Here is an 8,803-nt window from a genome sequence, read left to right as displayed (position 1 = left end):
GATGATCCTACTAGTAATTATTTAATGAAAGAAAGATGGGAGTGAGGAAGGGAGCAAGAGAGGGAAAGAATGAGAAGATGATTTTTTGCAATAAAAGAGTCCACAATTTGGTGGTGAAGACCTACTTCAAATAGCTAGTGGATGTTATCTCTCTTTTGGTAAAATGATGACAATATGCTTATTTCCTAAGCACGTGGTTGAAAATCAATCTTTGTGCACTCTGGATCAAATAGGCATGCAAATATAAAACACCTTATGTGAGATGGATCATTTAAAATAGAGTATAAAGACAGTGAGTTTCTATTTGAAATGACAAAACAAACTTAAATCACCCTGCATGATAGCCAGTTTCAACCTCTCTGCTTTTTAGCAATTTATCAACCAATCATTAAGTGAGTTAACTCTACACCCAGGGAATGCTGATGGCAGCATTAGCCATAAATAAATAAGCTAATAGGTACAATAGCTAAATGAATAGACTTTTCCTCGGTGTTTTATGGCCTGAAAAGAATGCAGCTTTTTACTAAAGGAATCATTTGAAAATGTGGAAACTGATACTGCCACTGTTCAGTGCTCTCTGCCCATTGATAATGGCCTCTGTATTAGTTATGGGGGTGGGAGACTGATGTCCATTTACTTTTGCAAAGATTGTTATTGAATGAAACCTTTAATGGGGGCGTTTTATGATCCTACTCAGCTAAGAGCTCAGGGTTGCCTTAGAATAGTCTTTCCCTCCACCTCGACAGCTCTTAGAGAATCAATACAGGTAATATGTCAGTTGGTGGTCAGCAGTCCTGCAAGTAGAGGCAGAGCTGAAATGGAAACTGACAGGTAGCCACTTAGAGAGAGGGCCTGGAGTAAACACTCTGAAAAGTGAAGCTTCTCCCGGGAGTGGGGAGTGTGCAGCCCTCACACTGCCATCAGTGCTGGGATCCCATAGGAAGAGCTAGGAACAAAGACAAGACAGCAAGGGAAAAGCCTCTCAGAGCTGGGGGAAGGCTGCCCATTGGGGTAGTACCTTTAGAGCCCCAGGATTCATATGGTTTGTCCACTTGTAGCATCTGTCATTGGTCTAATTTAAAAAAATTATTTTAAAATGATTTTTTTAAATTGTGGTAAAATAGACGTAACATTTATCGTCTTAACATTTTTTTAATTTCTTTTTTTTTGAGACAGGGTCTCACTCTGTCATCTGTCACCCAAGCTGGAGTCCCTGTGGTACAGTCATGGCTCACTGCACCCTCGACCTCCTGGGTCCAAGTGATCCTCCCATCTCAGCCTCCCAAGTAGCCGGGACTACAGGCACACACCACCATACCTGGTTAATTATTTTGTATTTTGTAGAGATGGGGTTTACATGTTGCCCAAGCTAGTATCGAACCCCTGGTCTCAAATGATCCTTCCACCTTGGCCTCCCAAAGTGCTGGGATTACAGGAGTGAGCCACTGAGGCTGGCTTTTTTTTTTTTTTTTTTTAATTTTACTAGTTTTGGGGAAACAGCTGGTTTTTGGTTACATGGGTAAGTTCTTGAGTGGGGATTTCTGAAATTTTGGTGTACCCGTCACCCAAGCAGCTTACACTGAACCCAAACTGTAGTCTTTTATCTCTCACCCCCCCACCCTTCTCCCCCGGTCCCCAAAGTCCATTATATTAATATCATTTGTATCCCTTTGCATCCTCATAGCTTAGCTCCCACTTATGAATGAGAATATACAAGATTTGATTTTCCATTCCTGAGTTACTTCACATTCAGTGGCATTAAGTACATTCACATTGTTGTGTAGCCACAGCCATTATCCAGCTCCAAAACTCTTCATCTTGCAAACCTGATTCTCTACAACCATTAAACAGTAACACCCTGCAGGCCCAGTGACCACGATTCTACTTTCTGTGAATTTGACTACTCCAGGTACCACATATTAGTGGAATCATAGTGTTTGTCCTGTTTGGGTTGTGAGTTTAGGTTTCTCAGAGAGAATTTCCCCTATGCTGCCTTTAAGCATTTTGTGATTAATATACTGTAATTCGGCCGGGCGCGGTGGCTCAAGCCTGTAATCCCAGCACTTTGGGAGGCCGAGGTGGGCGGATCACGAGGTCAGGAGATCGAGACCATCCTGGCTAACACAGTGAAACCCCATCTCTACTAAAAATACAAAAAATTAGCCGGACGTGTTGGCAGGCGCCTGTAGTCCCAACTACTCGGGAGGCTGAGGCAGGAGAATGGCATGAACCCGGGAGGCGGAGCTTGCAGTGAGCCGAGATCGCGCCATTGCACTCCCGCCTGGGAGACAGAGCAAGACTCCGTCTCAAAAAAAAAAAAAAAAAAAAAAAAAAAATATATATATATATATACTGTAATTCACAGACAGATCTCTATTTTTGAGAGTCATTTTGTATTTGTTATTCAAGTAATACAGTTTACAAACATCTGTTTCTTCATATTTACTTTCTCTCCCTCTCAAATCTTGCCACATCTTGAAAAAACAATTGCATGTAAGTATCCAGCTAACTGGTGAACCAGGAGGGGCCTTTGCAATTCATAAACTGGCAGTTGCAAAAGTTCCTGGCTGGCAGTGTTCAAGGGTCTTCTTCCTCGAAACTCTACTGGGCACTTGAGTCTGCAGGCTCAAAACCCCCAGGCAGCCAGGGCCTGGAGGGCCTTAAAGGGCCTTATATTGGAGTATTGTTTTTGCACTGGCCTTCCCAGGCCCTGCAGTCCTCCCCTTGGGCACATGCAGAAGACTGGGATCCCATGTCACATCAGCTCTTGACTGCCCAGCCATAACCTAAGCTACTAGTCAACAGGAAAGATTTCCGACCCCCTGTTATCATCAGGAATAGAGAGACCCACCTTGGACTTGCCTTGAGGGGGTTTTAGGGCTGAAGGGATTTGGTATAGTATTTAAGAACTGGGAAATAGAGATGGCCGGTTCCCTCTAAGGAGAATCTGGAACAGCAACCTTGGAAGACACCCTGCACAGTTTTAGTGGAAGATAGATTCAAAATCAAATTTAAGAGAATTTGGCTCTGGCACCTTTAAATCAGATAACCCAGGGGAGTGGAATTCACCTAGAGGGCTCTTCCCTAGGTCAGGTCTGCGCAGCCTTGTAGCAGTAAGGTTGAGGAAACTTTTCCAAAGGAAAAAAAAATCCTACTGACCCCAAAGGAAGCTTAATGGGGATAAAATGAGTGATTTTGTTTTGCAGTTTTCCCTCTGCATTCTCTGGCTGCATCTCAGTAGGTGCATTGGTTAATACTGCGAACCCCACCCCCAACCCCCAGCCATTCAGGAGATGGAGGCGGGAAGATACCTTGAGCCCAGGAGTTTGAGTGAGTTATAATGGCCACTGCACACCAGCCTGGGCAATCAGGTGAGACCCTGTCTCTGTCTCTTTAAAATGAATAAATACACAAAAAGGCCAGGCACGGTTGCTCACCCCTGAAATCCCAGCACTTTGGGAGATCGAGGCGGACGGATCACTAGAGCTCAGTAGTTCAAGACCAGCCTGGGCAACATGGTGAAACCCCATTTCCACCAAAAGTACAAAAATGCCAGACGTGGTGGTGTGCTCCTGTGGGTCTGGCTACTCAGGAGGCTGAGGCAGGAGAATCGCTTGAGCCTGAAAGGCTGAGGTTGCAGTGAGAGAGAGAGCGACACTGCACTCTAGCCTGGGCAACAGAAAGAGACTCTGTCTCAAAACAAAACAAAAACGCAAAGAATTGAAAAAATAATATATTAGGTAAGAAAAATCTTACATAATATTTTCATTATTAACACTTAAAAAATTGTGCTTGCAACCGGCGCGGTGGCTCACGCCTGTAATCCCAGCACTTTGGGAGGCAGAGGCAGGCGATAGCCTGAGGTCAGGAGTTCGAGAATAAATAAATAAGGAAGAATTCTGAGATAATTTAAGATGAAAAACAATTTGACAGTGAAAAGAATATCCTGAGATCATGTGCAAAAATAGAACCAATCTTCTCCCTAAACATTCTCTCTCCTAGTTGTAATTAGGGCGAAATATCTCATTTCAAAATACTAGAATTTATTCTATTTAAGCTCCTTTACACCAACAAAGTGATGTGGTGAAAATTTTTTGCATTAACAAGTGGAAGTACATTTTATTTCTTGAACACGTAACCTCTTTGAATAATGTAGAAAACCATTGTTTTCTGGCTGGGAGTGGTGGCTCACACCTGTAATCCCAGCACTTTGGGAGGCCGAGGCAGGTGGATCACAAGGTCAGGAGTTCAAGACCAGCCTGGCCAAGATGGTGAAACCCCATCTCTACTAAAAATACAAAAAATTAGCGGATGTGGTGGCAGGTGCCTGTAGTCCCAGCTACTCAGGAGGCTGAGGAAGAAGAATCATTTGAACCCAGAGGGTGGAGGTTGCAGTGAGCTGAGATCGTGCCACTGCACTCCAGCCTGGGTGACAGAGTGAAACTCCATCTCAAAAAACAAAAAAAAAACATTGTTTTCTATATGAGATTCCCATACTTTATGAAGAGAATATCAATGAGGAAGACATTTATCTCTATTTTATATAATTTTTAACATTATTTTCCTTTCAAAATAATTTTGGTAATTCTAATATTTGCCAAATAACAAAAAAGTTATTCTTTTTTTTTTTTTTTGAGATGGAGTCTTACTCTGTTGCCCAGGATGGAATGCAGTGGCACGATCTCAGCTCACTGCAACCTCTGCTTCCCGGTTCAAGCAATTCTTGCACCTCAGCCTCCCGAGTAGCTGGGATTATAGGCACATGCCACCACACCTGGCTAATTTTTGTATTTTTAGTAGAGACTGGGTTTCACCATGTTAGCCAGGCTGGTCTTGAACTCCTGACCTCAAAAGATCTGTCTGCCTCGGCCTCCCAAAGTGCTGGGATTACAGCCATGAGCCATGGTGCTCGGCCACAACAAAAAAGTTCTATGATATGGGATTCTAGCTCAATGTTTCTATTGAAATAATTCAATGTACAAATATGTTCCCCTGAACTTTGGGCAGGGTTCACAAATTTAAGAGTTCATTGCAGTTACTCAGTTACTGCCCCTAGAGTCATAAAACTTTTTTTTTTTTTTTTTTTTGAGACAGAGTCTTGCTTTGTCACCCAGGCTGGAGTGCAGTGGTGTGACCTCGGCTCACTGCAACCTCCGCCTCCTGGGTCGAAGCAATTCTCCTGTCTCAGCCTCCCAAGTAGCTGGGATTACAGGTGCCCACCACCACGCCCAGCTAATTTTTGTATTTTTGGTAGAGACGGGTTTTCACCATGTTGGCCGGACTGGTCTTGAACTCCTGACCTCAGGTGATCCGCCCACCTCCGCCTCCCACAGTGCTGGGATTACAGGCATGAGCCACCATGCCCGGCCTCACAAAGCATTCTGAACGCCCTTAAAAACTATGTCTGAGCAAAATATTCTGCAATCTATAATGTCAAAATCAGATCCACCAATAATAGATGGTCTAGGACAGTATTTGTGATTTTACCTGTATTATACTTGGAATGGCAGCTCCTACCAACCCCAGCCTGCCCTGTGCTTTGCCTGGGTACAAATGAGCTGTAACTCTGTGGCCAGAACACTGAGTCTTCTGCAGGCCCATTGAGATCCCAAGCATCTATCTACTCTGATAGCTTGGTTCACTGCAACTGCCGATTTCCCCAGATTCAAGAAGGACATCCTGAGGGCCTGTTAGGAGCACCATCAGTGTCAGGGATGCCGCTTTACTTTTAGCCTAGTTATTTTTTCAGGGTTTTAAATGTCCGTCTTTATAGATTTTTTTTTTTTTTACTCTAATGAGTGAAAGGATGATACAATTATCAGATATAGACTCAGGTAGGGAAAAGAAATATAAGCAGAGAAACTACCTCAGGAGATCTCTAAATTCTATCTGTAGCTCCAGAACAGTTCTGTATTTCCAACAATAAAATAACAAAACTGTGTTCCACTGCTATCCATTATTCCCAGTAAGTATACCATACTGCCTGCAGTTCTCATTCTAATGGTGTCTCCTAATTAATAGTTGCAGTGACTGGGAGGATAAATCAAATAAAGCAATGGTTCTTCAGTTTTATGGATGTGATATTAAACCTCAGAAATCAAATGATTTGTCCAACATTATACAATGAGGAAATGGTGGACAAATACAAGTTTGCCTGACTCCAAAATCTACATTCTCTGTGTTATACCTTATGCTGCATCTAAAAATGTTCCTCCAGAATAAGTATATTAGTGTAGAGTTTTAATCTCATTCTACATTCTACGTAGTGGTTTGTCTTCTACTTTGACTGCCCTAGTCAATGGTTTTTTTTTTTTTTTTTTGAGACAGAGTTTCGCTCTTGTTGCTCAGGCTGGAGTGCAATGGCGTGATCTCGGCTCACCACAACCTCCACCTCCCGGGTTCAAGTGATTCTCCTGCCTCAGTCTCCCGAGTAGCTGAGATTACAGGCATGGGCCACCACACTCGGCTAATTTTGTATCTTTAGTAGAGATGGGGTTTCTCTATGTTGGTCAGGCTGGTGGCAAACTCCCAACCTCAGGTGATCTGCTCACCTCGGTCTCCCAAAGTGCTGGGATTACAGGCATGAGCCACCACACCTGGCCATCTACAGCTTTTATTATTATTTTAAACTGGTTCAAATTAGCTTTAGAAATAGATTATATACATTTTATTTAAAAAAACTTTAAATATATTTTTAAAACAGGGTCTTATAGTGTTGCCCAAACTGGTCTCAAACTCCTAGGCTCAAGTGATCCTCCTGCCTCGGCCTCCCAAAGTGCTGGGGTGACAGGCATAAGCCACTGCACCGGGCCAATAATATACATTAAAAAAAATAAACATAAAAGAGCTTCAGGGTATTACTATAGAAAGCTGTTATGAATGACTGTATTTCCCAAACTAAAAGTTGAAATATGAACCCTATCAATATGACCAAAACTTTGAGTAAACAGGTATTAAATGAAATGGTCCCCAAAATTTTCTAGTTAGTATAGGACATATTATCTGTTATACAGTATTATTATTTGATTGTTCAATTACTGGCATGCATGCATTTGAATGACTGTTAGAAAAGAGCAAAAAAAAAAATAATAATAATAACCCTACCTCCCTTTGCTGCTATTCTAGTTCAGACAATGAAGTTGTTAATTTGAATTATTCAATGAGTGAAAAAAGTGGGATCACACCAGTTTCTGATGACTTGTTTTACTATTTGATTTAAAAATAATGTTTAAACCCATATCAGTAAGAAAATGTTTCGAGTAATACATTTTGAACCAGCAGTTAAGGAAAGGCTGCCTAATTACACAATGAGCCCCCTTCTCTTCGAAAGACCATTGTTCTGTCTTAATTAACATGAAGTAAAACAGTCCTAAAACAACAGGGCACATTCCCATTAGGATAAATTACTCAGACTTCAGCGAGGCAGCAAATAATTTCCTAGAGTAGAATCTGTCACTGCTTTTCCACCTGCACGATATCTCTCTCTCAAAGGACTGGGCTAGAGCTGGGAGCCTCCCTCTGGAAGGGGCATCTGTTCCATATTGAATTTGCTCCATTTGTGGCCATGGGTGGAGGGTGCAGCAGATCCCCAGGCGGTCAGCAGAAACACGGCTGGGATGGGACAGATCCTCAGAAGCTGTGGCTCCCTTCAAAGCACTTTTATCCTGCTAATTCTGGTCTCAAATCTTCCACGTGGGTATTTCAGTCTGTTGTTGCTTAACTTAATATGGGGAAGAATGGGATGGGTAGTCTCCAGAAAAATGCTATTTTCTTTTTTTTTATATTTTTTTGAGATGGAGTCTCTCTCTGTCACCCAGGCTGGAGTACAGTGGCACCATCTCGGCTTACTGCAACCTCTGCCTCCCGGGTTCAAGCAATTCTCCTGCCTCAGACTCCTGAGTAGCTGGGATTACAGGCATGCACCATGATGCCCAGCTAATTTTTGTATTTTTAGTAGAGATGGGGTTTTGCCATGTTAGCCAGGCTGCTCTCAAACTCCTAACCTCAGGTGATCCACCTGCTTCAGCCTCCCAAAGTGCTGGGATTACAGGCATGAGCCACTGTACCTGGCCCAGAAAAAATGCTATATTCTTAACAGGATCCATAAACTGGGCATAGAGTCTAGTTAGGAGGCTGGGCTCTGGAGCTGGGCAGATCTGGCTTTGCCTTAGAGGCAAATCACCTTGCCCCACTTCTTTCATCTCTCTCAGTCTCAATTTCCTCATCTGTAAAGTGGTAAACTCAGTGGTATCATCTCACAGGGTTAATGCTCAATAGTTGGTGGCTATTATGATCCACGTATGAGATGAGTCTGAGTTTGAGACCAGCCTGGGTAACATGTTGGGACCTGCCTCTCTGTCTCTTTATATATATAAGAATCTTTTCTATAAAGAAATATAACACGTGATGACTGCATAGTATAATTGGGGGCCCAAGACTACCTTTTTCTCAGATCACTGCAACCTCCACCTCTGGGTTCAAGCAATTCCCCTCCTAAGTAGTTGGTATTACAGGTGTGTGCCACCATACCAGGCTAATTTTTGTATTTTTAGTAGAGATGGGGTTTCACCACGTTGGCCAGGCTGGTCTTGAACTCCTGACCTCAGCTGATCCGCCCATCTGAGCCTCCCAAAGTGTTGGGATAACAGGCGTGAGCCACCACACACAGCCAACTGTAGGGACTTCTATAACCCATAAAAGGAAATAGAGAGAATCTGAATCCCTTGTTTTTACATTGTCTCCATACTCTGAGGGCTAGTCGTTTTTTTATTTTTTTATTTTTTTATTTTTTGAGACGGAGTCT

The sequence above is a fragment of the Symphalangus syndactylus genome, chromosome 11 (genome assembly GCF_028878055.3).
Source record: "Symphalangus syndactylus isolate Jambi chromosome 11, NHGRI_mSymSyn1-v2.1_pri, whole genome shotgun sequence".
NCBI classification, from domain to species: Eukaryota; Metazoa; Chordata; class Mammalia; order Primates; family Hylobatidae; genus Symphalangus; species Symphalangus syndactylus.
The sequence above is the reverse complement of the archived record's forward strand: the minus strand, read 5'-3'. Positions refer to the sequence as shown.